The sequence below is a fragment of the Oncorhynchus nerka genome, linkage group LG13 (assembly GCF_034236695.1).
Source record: "Oncorhynchus nerka isolate Pitt River linkage group LG13, Oner_Uvic_2.0, whole genome shotgun sequence".
Lineage (NCBI taxonomy): Eukaryota > Metazoa > Chordata > Actinopteri > Salmoniformes > Salmonidae > Oncorhynchus > Oncorhynchus nerka.
In genome coordinates this window covers 35,298,837-35,321,863 of record NC_088408.1, presented here as the reverse complement: position 1 = coordinate 35,321,863, position 23,027 = coordinate 35,298,837, and the positions used below count along the sequence as shown (strand labels likewise).

General features: G+C 43.5%; 1 protein-coding gene and 1 long non-coding RNA gene across 4 annotated transcripts in view; one reads left to right on the top strand and one right to left on the bottom strand.

The window, feature by feature from the left end:
- LOC115139442 (protein FAM184A-like) overlaps positions 1-23,027 on the top strand; it is a 154,565-nt gene that overhangs the window by 36,083 nt on the left and 95,455 nt on the right. The gene's annotated exons all lie outside the window — the stretch shown is intronic.
- Positions 8,600-13,104, bottom strand: LOC115139443 (uncharacterized). The gene is made up of 3 exons (XR_003865109.2): positions 12,783-13,104; positions 9,946-10,169; positions 8,600-9,239 (listed from the first exon to the last, which is right to left on the bottom strand). It is a non-coding gene; the product is annotated as an uncharacterized LOC115139443 (long non-coding RNA).

Sequence of the window (23,027 nt, the reverse complement as noted above, 5' to 3'; positions counted from 1 at the left end):
TGCCTTTACTATGCTAATTAACTGGGCTTATTTCCTTTTTCCTATGGTCTCTGTGGGTCCCATTTGGGGGCTTTGTTAAACACAGTGACGTGTAATAAGTGGTGCGATAGGGAGGCGACCCTCTCATTATAGCTGTGGCGATGGTCAACCTGCTGCCGGCTACTGATAATCACAGGCACCAGTTCAGAGGTGGCATGTTACGATAGTTCCACACTTTGTGGTCTTGAACCTGCCTGCCGTGACCCCTAACCTCCACTGTGACTTATCAGAAAGCCTACTTCCACTCATTATCATCTTGTTCTCTGGGAGTCACTGGCCAGGGACGGATTTGTCCATGCAGGTGACCTGCTATAACAAAGAGAGACTCTCTGGAACAATCCCAACTGACAAGGCAGTGATTCGTGAATTTCCTTTTCCGAATCGTCCCTCTTTGAATAGCTACTGGCCACCTCTCCTGTTCCGATCTTCTACCCTCATATTAGAAAGAAAGCTGAGCGACTCTCCCCCACTCCAGTGACAGCTGAGCGATGAACACTGTGTGACCGCCATGCACGCGCCCTCAACCACTCCACCCTTCACCTATCCAGACATAGTCCATTTGATTTTGATTCAGGAACAGCGAGGAAAGCTTGACTAAAAGCTAAATCAGTAATGCCTTCTCATCGGTTTTGATCTGGGCTTACAAATATGGAATATGGCACCTCCAAATACAAATATGGCACCTTCAATATGTCTCATACAGAGGGTTTAGTTTGACACTTAGCCAGACATAGTAAGGAATTTTTCAAATGCTATCTGCTGAATGGCATCAGAATGGTAGGCTACATCATTTATGTGGTCATACGTGTGTGTGTGTGTGTGTTCTCCTGATCTGAGAATTCAAAATAATGATTTATAAATGATTGGAGAAGTCGAATGACTTTGAATCTTTGAAGGAAAGATGTCTGGTCACGAAGGAATGAAGCAGTATCTTCTTGCTCCTCTGTTGCTTGAAGCCTGAAACCTGTGTAGTCATCACTGTATAACGTTCATTTTTATCCCCCAACACCCTTCCTTCACTTCAAAGGCTGACAGATAACATCATTAGCTTTCTCAAGATATAGAAACTATCGGCCTCATAAATATGGGAGCCGGCTAGCCCACCAGGAGGTTCAGCCTCTCTGATCTGAGCTCTGACTGGAGGCATAAGGATTTCCATCTAGCTAAGCTAGCTATAGCTACAGTACAGCCACTGTTGCACTCCGTCTGCTCCTTTCACAGCTCCAAACCGACTCATTTTCAAAAGCTAACGATTCAACAGAAAAGGGAAAATCATTTTCTCTGGCTCTGCGTCAATAGTTCAGACTCTTTTCAAATTCTTCCCCATGATTACAGTTAGGCCAGTTGTTTGAGTAATTGCCACAGTGCAGCAGGACCAATGACGTATAAACCCTGGATTGCTGATGCTATGCATTGACAGGCTTTGAAGCCAACAGTCGGCCAAATTGGCACGCCTCAGTAGGAGCAGTCCTCCATAGGAATGAATGGAATTCTACAGGATTTCAATGAAATGTTTCAAGGACAAAATTAAGTGTATTTAGGATTTTTGTTGTTGTATTGGGGACAGTAACACCAGTAACAACTAAAAATGATACATTAGCTATATCTTTTTTTATTTGTTAGTTTTATGTTTAGCTCACATAATATAATTTGAAAGTATACATTAAGGTGTCTGTAGTAGAACAAGTGAAATGAATGTAGAGGAACTGCACCCTCTGATTTGGCCTTGCTCCTACGGAAAGGTTATCGGCCCCCCAAAACAGAAAATAATATATATATATACTGGCTCCAGGTCATCCACTGGCTCCAGGTCATCTACAAGTCCATGCTAGGTAAAGCTCCGCCTTATCTCAGTTCACTGGTCACGATGGCAACACCCATCCGTAGCACACGCTCCAGCAGGTGTATCTCACTGATCATCCCTAAAGCCAACACCTCATTTGGCCGCCTTTCGTTCCAGTACTCTGCTGCCTGTGACTGGAACGAACTGCAAAAATCGCTGAAGTTGGAGACTTTTATCTCCCTCACCAACTTCAAACATCAGCTATCCGAGCAGCTAACCGATCGCTGCAGCTGTACATAGTCTATTGGTAAATAGCCCACCCATTTTCACCTACCTCATTCCCATACTGTTTTTATACTGTTTTTATATTTATTTATTTACTTTTCTGCTCTTTTGCACACCAATATCTCTACCTGTACATGACCATCTGATCATTTATCACCCCAGTGTTAATCTGCAAAATTGTATTATTCGCCTACCTCCTCATGCCTTTTGCACACATTGTATATAGACTGCCCATTTTTTTTTCTACTGTGTTATTGACTTGTTAATTGTTTATTCCATGTGTAACTCTGTGTTGTCTGTTCACACTGCTATGCTTTATCTTGGCCAGGTCGCAGTTGCAAATGAGAACTTGTTCTCAACTAGCCTACCTGGTTAAATAAAGGTGAAATAAAAAATAAAATAAAATATATAAACTCAGCAAAAAAGAAACGTCCCCTTTTCAGGACCCTGTCTTTCAAAGATAATTCGTAAAAATAACTTCACAGATCTTCATTGTAAAGGGTTTAAACACTGTTTCCCATGCTTGTTTGAACCATAAACAATTAAATGAACATGCACCAGTGGAACGGTCACTAAGACACTAACAGCTTACAGACGGGAGAAAATTAAGGTCACAGTTATGAAAACTTAGGACTCTAAAGAGGCCTTTCTACTGACTCTGAAAAACACCAAAATAAAGATGCCCAGGGTCCCTGCTCATCTGCGTGAACGTGCCCTAGGCATGCATGAGGACTGCAGATGTGGCCAGGGCAATAAATTGTCATGTCCGTACTGTGAGACGCCTAAGACAGCGCTACAGGGAGACAGGACGGACAGCTGATCGTCCTCGCAGTGGCAGAGCACGTGTAACAACACCTGCACAAGATTGGTACATCCAAACATCACACCTACGGGACAGGTGCAGGATGGCAACAACAGCTGCCCGAGTTACACCAGGAACGCACAATCCCTTCATCAGTGCTCAGACTGTCCGCAATAGACTGAGAAAGGATAGACTGAGGGCTTGTAGGCCTGTTGTAAGGGCAGGTCCTCACCAGACATCCCCGGCAACAACGTCGCCTACGGGCACAAACCCACCGTTGCTGTTGGGGAACTTGCAGGTGCCTTTGTGGAAGAATGGGGTAACATCTCACAGCAGGAACGGGCAAATCTGGTTCAGTCCATGAGGAGGAGATGCACTGCAGTACTTAATGCAGCTGGTGGCCACACCAGATACTGACTGTTACTTTTGATTTTGACCCCCATTTTGTTCAGGGACACATTATTCAATTTCTGTTAGTCACATGTCTGTGGAACTTGTTCAGTTTATGCAAATATTTACACATGAAAATAAATGCAGTTGACAGTGAGAGGAAGTTTCTTTTTTTGCTGAGTTTATATATGCACACACAGGACCAGTCAAACGTTTGGACACACCTACTCATTCCAGGGTTTTTCTTTATTTTTTTGTATTTTCTACATTGTAGAATAATAGTGAAGACATCAAAACTATGAAATAACACATATGGAATCATGTAGGCTGCCGTTTTTTCGGAAAGGATGTTAAACGGGTGTCCTGACTCTCTGTGGTCACGAAAGATCCCATTGCACTTATCATAAGAGTAGGGGTGTTAACCCTGGTGTCCTGGCTAAATTCCCATTCAGACCATCATGGCCACCTAATCATCCCCAGCTTCAAATTGTCTTATTCATCCCCCCTCTCTCCTGTAACTATTCCCAGGTCGTTGCTATAAATAGGAATGTGTTCTCAGTCAACTTACCTAATAAAATAAGGAATAAATAAATAAAAAGACAAAAGTAAGTTGGCTTGGGGTTTAATTTGATGTGAGTGTTTTTTGGGTGTATCCTTGCCACCACCAAGACACCCATCTGTCAGAATCTTGCCCGCAGCGGTTTCCCCCCACTCAATCACAACAAACAAATCTCCTACAGGTTGAGTTCAATAACTACAGACAGATGTATGGTGAGATGCCGGAAGAAGCTTTGCATAGGTCAGTAGCCTACAGAGTAATGCAATTACTGAATTTATGTATACTGAACAAAAATATAAATGCAACATAAAACCAGTCATTATCTGGTGTGACCACCTTTTGTCTCATGCAGCACGACACATCTCCTTCTCATAGAGTTGATCAGGCTGTTGATTGTGGCTCGTGGAATGTTGTCCCACTCCTCTTCAATGGCTGTGCAAAGTTGCTGGATATTGGCGGGAACTGGAACACACTGTCATACACGTTGATCCAGAGCATCACAAACAAGCTCTGCGACATTGTCTGGTGAGTATGCAGGCCATGGAAGAACTGGGACCTTTTCAGCTTTCAGGAATTGTGTACAGATCCTTGCGACATGGGATTGTGCATTATCATGCTGAAACATGAGGTGCTGGCGGCGGACGAATGGCACTACAATGGGCCCCAGGATCTCGTCACAGTATTTCCGTGCGTTCAATTTGCCATCGATAAAATCCGTAGCTAATGCCTGCCCATACCATAACCCAACCGCCACCATGGGGAAATCTGTTCACAACGTTGACATCAGCAAACCACTGGCCCACACAACGCCATCTGCCCGGTACAGTTGAAACCGGGATTCATCCACTTCTCCAGCGTGCCAGACGTTCCAGCTTCTTGATATGCCACTCCTGTCAGGTGGATGTATTATCTTGGCAAATGAGACATGCTCACTAATAAGCTTCTTGTTAATATGGAACATTTCTGGAATCTTTTATTTCAACCCAGGAAACATTTGACTAACACTTTACATCAAATCAAATTTATTTATATAGCCCTTCTTACATCAGCTGATATCGCAAAGTGCTGTACAGAAACCGAGACTAAAACCCCAAACAGCAAGCAATGCAGGTGTAGAAGCACGGTGGCTAGGAAAAACTCCCTAGAAAGGCCAAAACCTAGGAAGAAACCTAGAGAGGAACCAGGCTATGAGGGGTGGCCAGTCCTTTTCTGGCTGTGCCGGGTGGAGATAATAACAGAACATGGCCAAGATGTTCAAATGTTCATAAATGACCAGCATGGTCAAATAATAATAATCACAGTAGTTGTCGAGGGTACAGCAAGTCAGCACCTCAGGAGTAAATGTCATTTGGCTTTTCATAGCGGATCATTAAGAGTATCTCTACCGCTCCTGCTGTCTCTAGAGAGTTGAAAACAGCAGGTCTGGGACAGGTAGCACGTCCGGTGAACAGGTCAGGGTTCCATAGCCACAGGCAGAACAGTTGAAACTGGAGAAGCAGCACAGCTAGGTGGACTTGGGACAGCAAGGAGTAATCATGCCAGGTAGCTTTGAGGCATGGTCCTAGGGCTCAGGTCCTCCGAGAGAAAGAGAGATAGCCTATTTAAATTCACAAAGGACACCGGATAAACAGGAGAAGTACTCCAGATATAACAAACTGACCCAAGCCCCCCGACACATAAACTACTGCAGCATAAATACTGGAGGCTGAGACAGGAGGGGTCAGGAGACACTGTGGCCCCATCCAATGATACCCCCGTACAGCGCCAAACAGGAAGAAAATATAACCTCACCCACTTTGCCAAAGCACAGCCCCCACACCACTAGAGGGATATCTTCAACCACCAACTTACCATCCTGAGACAAGACGGAGTATAGCCCACAAACATCTCCGCCACGGCACAACCCAAGGGGGGGCGCCAACCCAGACAGGAGGATCACGTCAGTGACTCAACCCACTCAAGTGACGCACCCCTCCTAGGGACGGCATGAAAGAGCACCGGTAAGCCAGTGATTCAGCCCCTGTAATAGGGTTAGAGGCAGAGAATCCCAGTGGAGAGAGGGAACCGGCCAGGCAGAGACAGCAAGGGCGGTTTGTTGCTCCAGAGCCTTTCCGTTCACCTTCACACTCCTGGGCCAGACTACACTCAATCATATGACCCACTGAAGAGATGAGTCTTCAGTAAAGACTTAAATGTTGAGACAGAGTCTGCGTCTCTCACATGGGTAGTCAGACCATTCCATAAAAATGGAGCTCTATAGGAGAAAGCCCTGCCTCCAGCTGTTTGCTTAGAAATTCTAGGGACAATTGCGTCTTGTGACCGTAGCGTACGTGTAGGTATGTACGGCAGGACCAAATCGGAAAGATAGGTAGGAGCAAGCTCATGGAATGCTTTGTAGGTTAGCAGTAAAACCTTGAAATCATGTTGAGTTTATATTTTTGTTCAGTGTACATATTCTAAACTGAGTGTTTTGATAACTTTCAAATGTAGTAACCGGTCCATGTAGAATAAACAACCCTTTACATAATACCATAGAAGCAGTATTCCGCTAATACACTATATATACAAAAGTATATGGACACCCCTTCAAAGTAGTGGATTTGGCTATTTCAGTCACACCCATTGCTGACAGGTGTAAAAATCGAGCACACAGCCATGCATATTCCATTGACTAACATTGGCTGTAGAAGGTCCTTACTGAAGTGCTCAGTGACTTTCAATGTGGCACCGTCATATGATGCCAACTTTCCAACAAGTCAAATTTCTGCCCTACAAGAGCTGCTCCGGTCAACTATAAGTACTGATATTGTAAAGTGGAAACATCTAGGAGCAACAATGGCTCAGCCACGAAGTGGTAGGCCGTACAAGTTCACAGAACTCGACCGCCGAGTGCTGAAGCGCGTAGCTCGTATAAATCATCTGTCCTCGGTTGCAACACTCACTACTGTTTGTCAGGAGCTTCATGAAATGGGTTTCCAGCGCTGTGCAGCCACACACAAGCTTAAGATCACCATGCGCAATGCCAAGTGTCGTCTGGAATGGTGTAAAGCTCGCTGCCTTTGGACTCTGGAGCAGTGGACACACCTTCTTTGGAGTGATGAATCACGCTTCACCATCTGGCAGGCCGACTGACAAATCTGGGTTTGGCGGAAGCCAGGAGAACACAACCTGCCCCAATGAATAGGGTCAACTGTAAAGTTTGGTGGAAGAGGAATAATGGTCTGAGGCTTTTTTATGGTTTGGGCTAGGCCCCTTAGTTCCAGTGAAGGGAAATCTTAACGCTACAGCATACATTGACATTCTAGACGATTCTGTGCTTCCAACTTTGTGGCAACAGTTTGGGGAAGGCCCTTTCCTGGTTGAGCATGACAATGCCACCATGCACAAAGCGAGGTCCATACAGTGTATAACAATGTGCACCTTTCATCTTTCATTGTTATTCCCAGCCGACACAGATACGGTGCCTATCTGTATTTTGTCTGGTGATAATGGGGCTTCCTTGGCAAACATGTCAGAGTGGTCATACCTTCCTGTGTGGTGTCTTGTGCACAGTGCCTCTGGAACCCTCAAACTCAACTCCGGACCTCGAAGCCAGATCCACTGCATTTTTTCATTGTTTCCCTCTAATCAGGGACTGGTTTAGACCTGGGACACCAGGTGTGTGAAATTATCAGGTAGAACAGGTAAGAGTAGAGTACCCCTGCTCTAGAAAGTCTTCACACCCCTGGACTTTTTATAATAGTAGAGAGAATGCTTTATTTCAGCTTTTATTTCTTTCATTACATTCCCAGTGTGTCAGAAGTTTACATACACTTTATTCGTATTTGGTAGCATTGCCTTTAAATTGTTTAACCTGGGTCAAACGTTTTGGGTAGCCTTCCACAAGCTTTCCACAATAAGTTGGGTGAATTTTGGCCCATTCCTCCTGTCAGAGCTGGTGTAACAGTGTAGTCAGGTTTGTAGGCCTCCTTACTTGCACACACTTTTAGTTCAACTTTTCTATAGGATTGAGGTCAGGGCTTTGTGATGGCCACTCCAATACCTTGACTTTGTGGTTCTTTTTGCCACAACTTTAGAAGTATGCTTGGGGACATTGTCCATTTGGAAGACCCATTTGCGACCAAGCTTTAACTTCCTGACTGATGTCTTGAGATGTTGCTTCAATATATCCACATAATTTTCCTGCCTCATGATGCCAGCTATTTTGTGAGGTGCACCAGTCCTTCCTGCAGCAAAGCACCCCCACAACATGATGCTGCCACGCCCGTGCTTCACAGTTGGAATGGTGTTCTTTGGCTTGCAAGCCTCCCCCTTTTTCTCCCAAACATAACGATGGTCATTATGGCCAAACGGTTCTATTTTTGTTTTATCAGACCAGAGGACATTTCTCCAAAAAGTACAATCTTTGTCCCCATGTGCAGTTACAAACTGTAGTCTGTTTTTTTTTTATGGCGGTTTTGGAGCAGTGGCTTCTTCCTTGCTGAGCGCCCTTTCAGGTTATGTCGATATAGGACTCGTTTTACTGTGGACATAGATACTTTTGTACCTGTTTCCTCCAGCATATTCACAAGGTCCTTTGCTGCTGTTCTGGGATTGATTTGCATTTTCCGCACCAAAGTACGTTCGTCTCTAGGAGACAGAACGCGTCTCCTTCCTAAGCGGTATGGCGGCTGTGTGGTCCCATGGTGTTTATACTTGCGCACTATTGTTTGTACAGATGACCGTGTTACCTTCAGGCGTTTGGAAATTGCTCCCAAGGATGAACCAGACTTGTGGAGGTCTACAATTCTTTTCTGAGGTCTTGGCTCATTTCTTTTGATTTTCCCATAATGTCAAGCAAAGAGGCACTGAGTTTGAAGAAATGCCTTGAAATACATCCACAGGTACACCTCCAATTGACTCAAATTATGTATATTAGCCTATCAGAAGCTTCTAAAGCCACGACATCATTTTCTGGAATTTTCCAAGATGTTTAAAGGCACAGTCAACTTAGTGTATGTTAACTTCTGACCCACTGGAATTGATACAGTGAATTATAAGTTAAATAATCTGTCTGTAAACAATTGTTGGAAAAATGACTTGTGTCATGCACAAAATAGATATCATAACCGACTTGCCAGAACTATAGTTTGTTACAAGAAATTTGTGGAGTGGTTGAAAAACGAGTTTTAATGACTCCAAAATAAGTGTATGTAAACCGACTTCGACTGTCTAGGAATTCTCACAGCGAGGGCATGTCTGCGTGATGCTTAGGGTCCCCTTGCTGGTCTTCTCTATGTTGCATGTTCGGCTGCAAACTGGACATCTCGAACAACTGCAGCAGGCAATCCTCATAAACAAGGTACTTCCTCATCTTATGAGGTGGTGTTGACTGGGAGGGCCTGTGACAGGGTGGTACAATAGACAACCAAGTGGTAAATGACATTTTTGTTATAAATGCATTTTACAACCAAAATGACTCTACTATTTGTATCTGCTTGGCTGGATAATTAACCTTCTAGTTTATCAAACGTTTCACATAACATACATTACCGTTGTTGATGAAGCCATCTGTGTCATCAGGGCAGTAACTCGGGTCAAGCTAATTCTAGGTCCTCATTAGTTACCACAGCCACAAAGTCATAAAGGCTGTCTATTTCTAAAACGTCTCTTCGTAAAATGTTATTTTAAACATAACCCTAACCACACATATCTTTTTATGCCAAACCTTAAATTAAAAGCAAATGTTTGTTTTCATTCTTTTTTACTATAGTAAATTTTGACTTTGTGGAAACCCTAATTCCATGCTTTCCAGATGTAGACTGACTGTAGCTCCAGATTGGATTAGATTCAGGCCGGTGACGCCATTACAGTTTGTTGCTCCTAGTTCACTATATTAGTCCGACTCTGACATAAGTTGGCTACAACCACAGCTTCATCCATTATTTCGTTTTTAGTTAACTCGCAACGCTAACGAAAGTGAAAACGTTAGCTAGCCTGCCTTGTTTGATCAAAAGATAGCTACGTAACCAGCAATAATGTTATCTAACGTCATTAGTTAAGTTATACCAGAGGTCATTATATTCCAGTATCTCTGGTTATACTCACCACCACCGGTCGTTGCACACCAAGCTACCGTTACTGGTGCAGACTTGGGGAACGACGAACTCCAAGCACCTATTATGACCGTATACTTGGGTCCTTCGCAGGGCATGCAAACCATAGAACTTTGGCTGTGGAGGCATGGTCAATCCTTTGAACGCATTGTGGGCGATGAATCACCATTCAATGAAGGGAAGTGAAGTGTGCAGATGGGCAATTTGCCTGTGGAGCTTGACAAAAGGGGCATGATTTGTTAACATAATTGTAATCCAAACCCAACCTTAATTTACTCATTGTGACACACTGAGGTTCCAAACGAGGCCGTTTTATACAAAGGAAATTGTTAGTTAGGGCTGACAGTTGAGGAGTCAGTGAGCAGAATCAACAACCTCGGGATAATGACAACAGTTGCTTTGTGAGAAGGTGTTAAAGTTCACAACCATTATTATGTAAATGAGGGCTGAAAAGTACCAGTGGCCTGGCTTTGGCCCCAAGTGAGAGCAGATCCGCCCGGGGCCATGGACCAGTGTAACGGGCCACCTAGATGGAAACAGAAAAGTCTGATCCTTTTGGGTAAAACACAGGGGTAAATCCTGTAAGGAAATGCACCATTATTGCTGTATGGATTCAGAGACACCCCCCCCAGACAGCATGCAAGCTCTGTGGATTTGTCATAGAGATCCGGTGCCCATGTCTGATGTTGGAAGAGAAGGATGTGACTGTGTGGGATGGATGCTGCTGGTAAAACCTGGTATCTAGAGACTTTAGTCATAATTGAGAGTCCAAGTTTCATTCATGCATCACTTCAGTGGGTTGGAAGAGAGATCAGAGTTAAAAGAGGGATGCATTGGAGCAATGAGCCAGCATGTGTCTCTCCACAGGGACTCTCAAGTTATATGTGTCAAAACAACTGGGAGACCAGGTTGTGGTTTGTATTAAACTACGTAGGTGGTCTATCTAGTATTGAGTCAACAACACTAATGTCAGCATCTGTTGGCTGACACTGAAGGTCTGAGCGAGGGATCATAGTCTCAGATCAAAATGTAGCACAGTGACAGACAGTGGCCTAAATCTGGCTTGCCTACTACTTACTTAAATTGCGTACTGTCTAATAATCATAATACTGTTTAGTAAAAAGTATGCAGTATGCCATGGCCAAAACATACTACTTTTGGTGCATTCAAGGCAACTGGGAATTCAGAAACAAAACAAGCTCAGACTGGGAAAAACTGTGGCGTCGATGATCTCTAGAAAAATACCAGAGTTTTTGACTTGTAAAAGAGTTGGAGGACGCTGGAGATCCTGAAAAAACACAAAATGAAGTACAACATTAACCAAAACATGGGCAAAGTAACGTAAACTCGTACATCGCCTTGGTCCGTACAATTGCCCTTATTTTAGCGCCCCAAAAACGTAATACTTCAAGATCAACTGTAATTTCAATACCATTGTAAAGCACAATTTCTCCCCTTTCCAACATAATCAATTACATGACCTAAACGTTGTCCGTTTCTGCATAATTTAAGCAGGCAATGAGCCCCGTCGGGTCTTTTTAAAAATGGCGGGTGGGGAAGCGAAACTAATGCGTGATAGTGAGAAGGAGAGATGTTGTGTGGAAATGGCTTTTTTTCACTAGATCTGTCCATCTTATCACCTTATCACCTCTAAAATATAAATAAAACTCTATAAAGAGTTTATATAATGTGTCATTACATACCTATTTGAAGGTTTGTGTTGAATTTGAATCGGGTTTTTAGGGCGGTGCTAAAGTGATCTTAGAAGTAAACAGCGGCTTTGAGAATGATGATCGCATGCAATGATGACGAACAAAATGACTAGGTATCCCCCCTTACCCCATCGCTGTCCATTTCTTGTTTTTAAAGGATGATAGAAGTGCTACACCTGGTGGAGAGAGATTGTAGGACAGAAATAGTTGCTTTATTTATGCTGTACGTTCGACATGACACGTCAGGATGTAACGGAGGGTCAGTTTTTTCAACTTTTCTCCACTACTATAGAGCCATTACCATCTCGATCAACGTTTGAATATAAACCTAGTTCACACCCCCGATTTTGACGTCAACACAGTCCCAATAGTTTTCTTTGTAGCCTCGTTTGAATGTTGCGGTTGCGCATATTTGCACGGAACGGGGTGAGTTTACGTTAGAGTTGTGTGAACTTTCTGTAGACAGCTAGAATTCCACATACTTTATCACATTGGAGTTGCCAAGGTGAAACCGTAATGAGTGCAGCTTCCCATTACTTTCACCATAACAACTTATGTTCAATGAAACTAGCTAGACCCATTCAGAGTGTAACCGTTCAGGTAGAACCTAATATTGCATAGCATGAATACTAGAATCAGTTCAACACAGATAAACCGACGTGACAAATCAGGAGACCTAGAAGAAAAGAGAAGTGTTGGGACCAGCACCACTGTGGAAAATAGGAACGTTAGCTATAGCTAGTGGCAACGCATAGTGCTGTGGCAAGATGTCCACATGACTTACTCAAAACATTTTTTTTTTGCTGCATTTCTCCTGCTGTGTTCACCACTGAATGAAATGCTTAGTATGGTCATCAGACCCTATAACAGTTTGAAAACAAGCCCTGGTATTTAAAACAAGTAGGTAACTAGCCAGTTAACTAAGTTAATGTTAAATGTGAAGTCATCGCAAGCAAGTAACCCTGTAGCTAACGTTAATGTTAAAAACAGTCATAACTTCTAGTCCTACTGAACTGAAGCACGTAGCTAGCTTAAGGCGCAGCGGACTTGTTTTCAAAGATAACGTTACAATGAAATAGTCGTAATCATTTAAGGAGAACAAAAACTAGCTACTTACATTGAACACCACCGCAGAAGCTTTGCTATTCGCCATCTTACATGTTGTTTTGTTTCTTACTTAAAGAGATCTAGCTGTCTAAACTCGCAGCCCCCCTATTCCAATGCATTGTGGCTGTGTATGCGTTTAACTCATACTTGAATTTCGAAAATTCACGGACTATAAAATGTTTTGTTTTCGCATACTCAAACAGCCTACTATTTAGGACGCAAGTATGGGTACTCCTACACAGCCAGTGACTTGACAGTGGGATCACTTCTGAATTTTGATCTCTGGGTGTCAGTTGATTACTGTACTGTACGTCTGCTTCCAACGCACACTCTCAAACACATAGATCCCCTGAACGCAGCTCACTCTCCAGAAATCACCTGAATTCTGATAAACTGTTCACACACCTGTATGTCATTATCACACACTATTTAGTTCAGTTCTTTGCACCCCATCATTGTGAGGTATTGTTTGTTTTGTGACACACTTCTATTGGGAGCGCTGGGTTTCACCGTAATTTAATCCTCCGGTGTATGATAGTTTTTACCTGCCTCACTAACGACGTCTTTTGCCTACCGGGTTTCCTGTTATCAACCGATTGCCTGATCTCCCGGATGACGTTACTAGCCTTTTCCCTGCCTGTACTGTTGCCTTTTTGGACCCCATGTGTATGACCTTCCTGCCTGCCCCTGGACCCAGCTACCTGCCTCCTCCTGTGGTCCTTTACAAATAAACACCTGCTGCGCTTGAAACCAGCTCTCTGTCTCCCATCATGTGCATTACAATTGCGATGTTAGATTCAAAACCATTGCCTGAGAGGAGCAAATACATCTTTCAGCTCTGCATGTTTCACGTCATAACGTCTTTAAACAGTACAGACAGATAAGCAAACAAACGGTCAAGTGACGCAATGTGGTGATATCACGCCATCGTTGGATCCACTTAACCCATTTTGCAAACAAACGGTCAAGTGACGCAATGTGGTGATATCACGCCATCGTTGGATCCACTTAACCCGCGTTGCTCTACAAAGCATGATTTTTGTCGGAGGATCCTGTGAGGTTTGAACTGTCAGGATAATGCAACACGGTATAGACAGACTATTTTAGCCTCAGATACCTTGGGGAGTCCAGCCAGGTGTAGGTTAACAGGAGACAGTGGAGCTCTGAAAGGTCTGGAGGCACACCTGTCGCTCCTCCGTGAGGCTGAACTTTACGATCCCTGCATCTCAGATTGGTTTGGGCCACGGGCGGCACCAGAGCAAACATTTTCTAACTCTGTCTCATCTACCTATGCCACCTCTTATCCTCGCGATTACTTTCAGCAAAGTTCAGGTGTACTGTACAAAGTTCTCAAGGACACTGTTGAATAAGCGGCTGTGATTTGGACTTCAAATATTGGATTGTTCATCTTCTGCTCGTTTTTCTTGTGTATATTTTGTCATTGGTCAATAATATAATTATTTATCTGATGAAAGGCTTTAATCAATACTGGAGCTAACAAGCTCAGCTGTACAATAGGCTGAATCAAGCTTTGCAGTCACAGTAAATCTAGGTAGGTCTATTTATCAGACCCAGTTTTATAACCAGGGAGAGAAAGGCTCTATTCAGGTGTAGCCTAGAGCTTTACTCTACTCAACTTTTCTACTCAGTTTTTTCTCTGAGAGACACATTCAGTGAAGTTCAGGGTGAAAGTGTTTTCCGCGGCCCACCTAGTTCAACCAAGTGTTCAGCTTCTTATTAAGTGCTATTGAGCATAGTTCATTGCCAGGTTACTGACTGAAGTATTTAATGGGTATGTGAAGGCATAGGAACATTGCTGTCGAGTGATTTTTTTTTTTTTTACTGTATAGTCAACTCAAAATGGCTTGTAACAGTCTCCCTATTTGAGTAGATAGACCAGGTGGTGCTTAGCAGAATGTATCCAGAAGTAAAGCCAATTAGCGAGGTAGTAGGAATCCCTCAGTGAATACCTATTTATGGTATTGTGTAACACAGATGTCTCTGAGGGTAGCCTACTTGTGAGTGGGTTAGGAAGGGGGGCATGAAGAATATGTGAGGGCTTTGATGCAATCAGGATGGAATTGAATCAATGCGCAGTGGGAAAGACTGTGCAGCTGTGACACAGGTAGGTTTGAGACCGGTGGACTCTGAGGAGGAAGAGGCATCCCCCATCCTCACTTCTTTCCAGCCAAAGACACTTCAGTAGAAGCCCATAATGAATAGCAGAGAGTTTAAACAGTAGGAATTGCTGTTTCTTTTCTCCTCGTTGCTCGTCAAATTCCTGTGTCCTTTTGATTTTCCGTGCTGCTCAAGGATAGAGCTGATATTTAATTAACTTGGCCCGTATCCTAGAAGTGGTGCCTGTCTGCGACTATCTTCCCAGAGGCTGCTTTGAGTTAACAGCAGGTAGTAGCTGGGCATTGAGCTGAAATTACAGCACACTCTCTTAAATACACATTATTTTGTCAAATTCCTTCCCATTCGTCACAGATAAAGGTGAGAGCCCATGGATTAGGCTGCTTTATAGAATGTGTCTTTCTCTGGGCTGATAAAGCCAGGTGCTATTGATGGACTGACCTACTTAATTGTGTTCCTTCTGCAAAGTCGCCTAGCTGAAAACTGAAAATTGCTCTTCCTTCCCTTTGTGGTCAATAAGCTGCAGATTGCTGATAAGTACATTTTGTCCGGAGGAGAAAAGTAAAGCCCAGGGAGTCTAGAAAGGGAACAGTGGTGCTGTGGACCATTTATACAGCCATTGTCTGTGACTTGCCTGTCCTGTCAGTGTCAATGTCAGGATGGGTTCTGACTAGGGCTGTGGTGGTCATGACATTTTGTCAGCAAGGTATTGTCATGCAAAATACCAAAATACGGAATATATATTTTGATTTCTAAGGCATTCTAAGGTTTGTATCATTCACAACCAAAGTTGCCAAATAACTCTAAATCTAGCATATACTGTAGGACCTGTTTCAAATGATCACTTTAAGGAATGGGAAAAATATCCTTAATATTTTATTCAGCAAAGTCGAATTACATTCTTCTTACTATAAAATCATAGAATATAAAATAATGGCATGGGACTTATAAGCATATCTTGTCTGCTAAATGAGCAAGCCTACAGCCTATGGCATAGTGCATAGCCAGATAACAGTGGGCCAACTCATATTCTGTTCTTCTGAAATACATATAATGTTTCTTTAGGCCTGCCTAAAATAATGGATTTTTTTGTAATGGTGTATATTCAACTGATTTATTCAACTTTTTTAAATGTAGATGTTCCAAAGGCTCACATACTCAGCTAACTTTGTCAGTTTTCCAGGACCCTGTCTTTCAAAGATAATTTGATCTTCATTGTAAAGGGTTTAAACATGCTTGTTCAATGAACCATGAACAATTAATGAACATGCACCTATGGAACTGTCATTAAAACAATAACAGCTTACAGACGGTAGGCAATTATGGTAACAGTTATGAAAACCTAGGACACTAAAGAGGCCTTTCTACTGACTCTGAAAAACACCAAAAGAAAGATGCCCAGGGTCCCTGCTCATCTGCGTGAGTGTGCCTTAGGCATGCTGCAAGGAGGCATGAGGACTGCAGATGTGGCCAGGGCAATAAATTGCAATGTCCATACTGTGAGACGCCTAAGACAGCGCTACAGGGAGACAGGATGGACAGCTGATCGTCCTCGCAGTGGCAGACCACGTGTAACAACACCTGCACAGGATCGGTACATCCGAACATCACACCTGCGGGACAGGTGCAGGATGGCAACAACAACTGCCCGAGTTACACCAGGAACGCACAATCACTCCATCAGTGCTCAGACTGTCCGCAATAGGCTGAGAGGGGCTGGACTGAGGGCTTGTAGGCAACAACGTGGCCAATGGGCACAAACCCACCGTTGCTGGACCAGACAGGACTGGCAAAAACTGTTCTTTTTTAAATTTTTATTTATTTCACCTTTATTTAACCAGGTAGGCTAGTTGAGAACAAGTTCTCATTTGCAACTGCGACCTGGCCAAGATAAAGCATAGCAGTGTGAACAGACAACACAGAGTTACACATGGAGTAAACAATTAACAAGTCAATAACACAGTAGAAAAAAGGGGCAGTCTATATACAATGTGTGCAAAAGGCATGAGGAGGTAGGCGAATAATTACAATTTTGCAGATTAACACTGGAGTGATAAATGATCAGATGGTCATGTACAGGTAGAGATATTGGTGTGCAAAAGAGCAGAAAAGTAAATAAATAAAAAACAGTATAAAAACAGTATGGGAATGAGGTAGGTGAAAATGGGTGGGCTATTTACCAATAGACTATGTACAGCTGCAGTGATCGGTTAGCTGCTCGGATAGCTGATGTTTGAAGTTGGTGAGGGAGATAAAAGTCTCCAACTTCAGCGATTTTTGCAGTTCGTTCCAGTCACAGGCAGCAGAGTACTGGAACGAAAGGCGGCCAAATGAGGTGTTGGCTTTAGGGATGATCAGTGAGATACACCTGCTGGAGCGCGTGCTACGGATGGGTGTTGCCATCGTGACCAGTGAACTGAGATAAGGCGGAGCTTTACCTAGCATGGACTTGTAGATGACCTGGAGCCAGTGGGTCTGGCGACGAATATGTAGCGAGGGCCAGCCGACTAGAGCATACAAGTCGCAGTGGTGGGTGGTATAAGGTGCTTTAGTGACAAAACGGATGGCACTGTGATAGACTGCATCCAGTTTGCTGAGTAGAGTGTTGGAAGCCATTTTGTAGATGACATCGCCGAAGTCGAGGATCGGTAGGATAGTCAGTTTTACTAGGGTAAGCTTGGCGGCGTGAGTGAAGGAGGCTTTGTTGCGGAATAGAAAGCCGACTCTTGATTTGATTTTCGATTGGAGATGTTTGATGTGAGTCTGGAAGGAGAGTTTGCAGTCTAGCCAGACACCTAGGTACTTATAGATGTCCACATATTCAAGGTCGGAACCATCCAGGGTGGTGATGCTAGTCGGGCATGCGGGTGCAGGCAGCGATCGGTTGAAAAGCATGCATTTGGTTTTACTCGTGTTTAAGAGCAGTTGGAGGCCACGGAAGGAGTGCTGTATGGCATTGAAGCTCGTTTGGAGGTTAGATAGCACAGTGTCCTTCACAGTGTTCTTCACTGACGAGTCGCGGTTTTGACTCACCAGGGGTGATGGTCGGATTCGCATTTATCATGGAAGGAATGAGTGTTACACCGAGGCCTGTACTCTGTAGCGGGATCGATTCGGAGGTGGAGGGTCCATCATGGTCTGGGGCAGTGTGTCACAGCATCATCGGACTGAGCTTGTTGTCATTGCAGGCATTCTCAACGCTGTGTGTTACAGGGAAGTCCTCCTCCTCCCTCATGTGGCACCCTTCCTTGAGGCTCATCCTGACATGACCCTCCAGCATGACAATGCCACCAGACATACTGCTTGTTCTGTGCGTGATTTCCTGTAAGACAGGAATGTCAGTGTTCTGCCATGGCCAGCGAAGAGCCCGGATCTCAATCCCAATGAGCATGTCTGGGACCTGTTGGATCGGAGGGTGAGGGCTAGGGCCGTTCCCCCCATAAATGTCCAGGAACTTGCAGGTGCCTTGGTGGAAGATTGGGGTAACATCTCACAGTAGGAACTGGCAAATCTGGTGCAGTCCATGAGGAGGAGATGCACTGCAGTACTTAATGCAGCTGGTGGCCACACCAGATACTGACAGTTACTTTAGATTTTTACCATCCCCCCCTTGTTTAGGGACACATTATTCCATTTCTGTTAGTCACATGTCTGTGGAACTTCTTCAGTTTATGTCTCAGTTGTTGAATCTTGTTATGTTCATACAAGTATTTACACATGCTAAATTTGCTGACAATAAACACGTTTATTTTTTTGCTGAGTTTATGTGACTTGTATGCGTGAAGGCGTAGAGATGCTAAACATGTTAATGGTAGGGCTGTCCCAGACAAAAAAAATATTGGTCAACCGTTCGATTGTTTTTTGGAAATGTGCATTTTTTTCACATTTAGACACATCCTACAGCCGTATTCTAAAATTGACTTTACCACCCAAGTACTTCAACATTAAACAATGTTGGGACAATATATTTCATCTTCCGAATGTTGGTAATGAATGGAATGGAATATGGAAAATGAATGTCTATTGTGTGATGTCATTAAAATGATCAGAAAGGCGTTATAACGGAAACATTGTAACTTTAAGAGCTTTCACAATGTGTATATCAGACTTACATCTAATTGTTGTAAAACGTATATGATTAAATATGAAACTATTTGTGAAAAGATAGCAATGTGATTTTAGCCTGTTAAATGAGAATTGTTTATCTTGCAAAACTTGTGCCAGTCAGTAGCCACACCCAAGTGAGCGCAGAGTTTGTGTCAACATGATGGAACCGCCTTTCAGGCCAGAGTGCTTAATAGTACTCGATGAGAATTTAAATACAAACCAGACAGCGGGGATCGGTGGCTACACGGCTGAAAATGGTGAAACCAGAGTACGTGAGGACATGGTCCACACGTTGAAATGGTTTAAACTACAAGACCGGAAAATAAACCTCTGAAACTTTCGACGAGTGACGAAGGCTAGACGAAACATTCCCAGTCTGCAGCTGGTATGTAAAGAGGTCTAGAACAATTGACCAAGACGGGAGGGAAATACCTCTGAGGTACCCATTCTAAGAACACGCCAGAACAAAAGAAGCCTACAACTAAGAAGGACACTGTGACCTCTGGTGGACAACCAGAGACTTACATCGAACTACTCAGCATAGACGGATCGAGTGGTTTCAACAGAGAGATGACAGAGAAAGACATCTACACGTAAATATACGTTGCATTTTCAATCCAAATGAGCGGTTGTTAGGGTGCCAAATATTCATATTTACAGTGAGCATAGTTTCCAAATGTATGTACGTCTCTCCCGCTCTTTATCTTTCCCCTTTCCATTGTGTAACAAGCCATCATATTTGGTTAGTCAACTAGAGAACTTTCATATGCATTATGTTAGTAATCAATAACCTATACCGTGTGTGTGTATGTATTTCTGTGTGATTATTTAGTTAGTTAGTAAATAAATAATTAAGCCAATTTGTGTATCGCTGATTCATCACTTAGGTTAGGGTTCGTGCAGATTTACGAGGTCAACGATGTTCAGAATGAGACTCATATGAGGAAATGATTGATTGATGACTGGTATGATGACTGGTATTCTTGAGTTAATTCAGGAAACGGTAACTCATTAAATAAACTTTTACCATGGTGCCCCAAATGATTAATTCATTAATTGTTATGTGATTAATGTGATTGAGTAATAAATAAACATAGTAGGTAATTATTTGATGAATAGCAGTCATCACATTAATGATAGTCATGTCACGACAGTGCCTTTTGGCGAACTCCAAGTGGGCTGTCATGTGCCTTTTACTGAGGAGTGGTTTCTGTCTGGCCACTACCATAAAGGCCTGATTGGTGGAGTGCTACGGAGATAGTTATCCTTCTGGAAGGTTCTCCCATCTCCACAGAGGAACTCTGGAGCTCTTTCAGAGTGACCATTGGGTTCTTGGTCACCTCCCTGACCAAGGCCCTTATCCCCCGACTGCTCAGTTTGGCCAAGCGGCTAGCTCTAGGAAGAGTCTTGGCTGTTCCAAACTTATTCCATTTAAGAATGGCGGAGGCCACTTCTTGAGGACCTTCAATGCTACAGACATTTTTTTGGTATCTTTCTCCTGATCTGTGCCTCAACACAATCTTGTCTCGGAGCTCTTCGGACAATTCCTTCAACCTCATGGCTTGGTTTTTGCTCTCACATGCACTGTCAACTGTGGGACGTTATATAGACAGGTGTGTGCCTTTCCAAATCATGTCCAATCAATTGAATTTACCACAGGTGGACTCCAATCAAGTTTGTTGAAACATCTCAAGGATGATCAATGGAAACAGGATTTGTTTTTAATTTGAATAAATTTGAAAACATTTCTAAAAACCTGTTTTTGCTTTGTCATTATGGGGTATCGTGTATTGATTGCTAAGCTTTTTTTTTTAAATGTGGGAAAAGTCATGGGATCTGAATAGCTTCCGAAGGCACTGTACCTCCACTGGTATGCCATCGAACCGTGGAGTTTTCCCTGACTTAAATATTTTAATTGCAACAAGAAGTTCCTCCTCTGTATTTTGGCCTTCACATGAGTCTTTCTGTACTCCTGTTCATTTTAAATTATTAATAGAAAAGAATCCGTACATTTCCCCATGTTCGATCCAGTTCGCTTAATTTAAAAACATATATTAGACTAGATCTTGAATAAGTTATTTTAGTTTTTCCTCTAACTTATTCCGTGCCTCTATGGTAGAGTTTTTATTGCTATCTTTCTGTACTATTAGTCCTTCCATTTCCTTTGTTAATATGGACTCTTTTTGTCACGCCCTGATCTGTTTCACCTATCCTTGTGCTTGTCTCCACCCCCCTCCAGGTGTCGCCCCTCTTCCCAATTATCCCCTGTGTATTTATACCTGTGTTCTCTGTCTGTTTGTTGCCAGTTCGTTTTGATTGTTCAAGCTAACCAGCGGTTTTCCTGTCAGCTCCTATCGTTTCCCAGCCTCTCTTTCCTCGTCCTCCTGGTTTTGACCTTTGCCTGTCCTGACCCTGTACCTGCCCGCCTGACCACTCTGCCTGTCCCTGACCCTGTGTCTGCCTGCCGTTCTGTACCTTTGCTCCACCTCTGGATTACTGAACTCTGCCTGTCCCTGACCCTGAGTCCGCCTGCCGTCCTGTACCTTTGCCTTACCCTGGATTTTTGACCCCTGCCTGCCTTGACCTGTCTTTGCCTACCCGGTTGCTACAATAAACATTGTTACTTTGACAGTCTGCATCTGGGTCGTACCTTGATTCCTGATACTTGTGACCTAAATTGCTTTTGTTTTCGAGATGAGTACTGAATTGCATGGCCTCTAAAGGCACATTCAAAAGTGTCCCCTACAATAAGGGGATCTGCTGTACCTATGTTATGTCGGAAAAGGTCATTTATACATTTTTCTGACCTAGTTAAAAACAAGTTATCATCCAATAGGCTTTGATTAAATGTCTAATATCCACACCCATGTTTGAAATTATGTAAGAGTAATATATATGCCAATTTCATGGTCCGACCACATTCAGTCGCCTATCAACATTTAAAAAAATCTTTTTTTAAACTTTTGGAGCCAGCGAGAATGACATAAGAATGGCTCCCAAGTGACGCAGCGGTCTAACGCACTGCATCTCAGTGATAGAGGCGTCACTACAGACCCTTGTTTGATTCCAGTCTGTATCACAACCGTCCGTGATTGGGAGTCCCACAGGGCGGCACACAATTAGCCCAGCGTTGTCCTGGTCAGGATTTGGCCGGGGTAGGCCGTCATTGTAAATAAACATTTGTTCTTAACTGACCTACCCCGGTCAACTGCCCGGCACCCTCCACAGCAACCCGCCAAAGCCCCCACCATTTCTACTTTACCCAAATCCAGATAGCTGATGTCCTGAAAGAGCTGCAAAATCTGGACCCCTACAAATCAGCCGGACTAGACAATATGGACCCTCTCTTTCTAAAATGATCTGCCGAAATTTTTGCAATCCCTATTACTAGCCTGTTCAACCTCTCTTTCATATCGTCTGAGATTCCCAAAGATTGGAAAGCTGCCGCGGTCATCCCCCTCTTCAAAGGGGGTAACACTCTAGACCCAAACTGCTACGGACCTATATCTATCCTACCCTGTCTTTCTAAGGTCTTCGAAAGCCAAGTTAACAAACAGGTTACTGACCATTTCGAATCCCACCATACCTTCTCCACTATGCAATCTGGTTTCGGAGCTGGTCATGGGTGCACCTCAGCCACGCTCAAGGTTCTAAATTACATCATAACTGCCATTGATAAGAGACATTACTGTGCAGCTGTATTCATCGACCTGGCCAAGGCTTTCGACTCTGTCAATCACAACATTCTTATTGGTAGACTCGACAGCCTATGTTTCTCAAATGCTTGCCTCGCCTGGTTTACCAACTACTTCTCTGATAGAGTTCAGTGTGTCAAATCGGAGGGCCTGTTGTCCGGACCTCTGACAGTCTCTATGGGTGTGCCACAGGGTTCAATTCTCGGGCCGACTCTCTTTTCTGTATACATCAATGATGTTGCTCTTGCTGCTGGTGATTCTCTGATCCACTTCTACGCAGACGACACCATTCTGTATACTTCTGGCCCCTCCTTGGA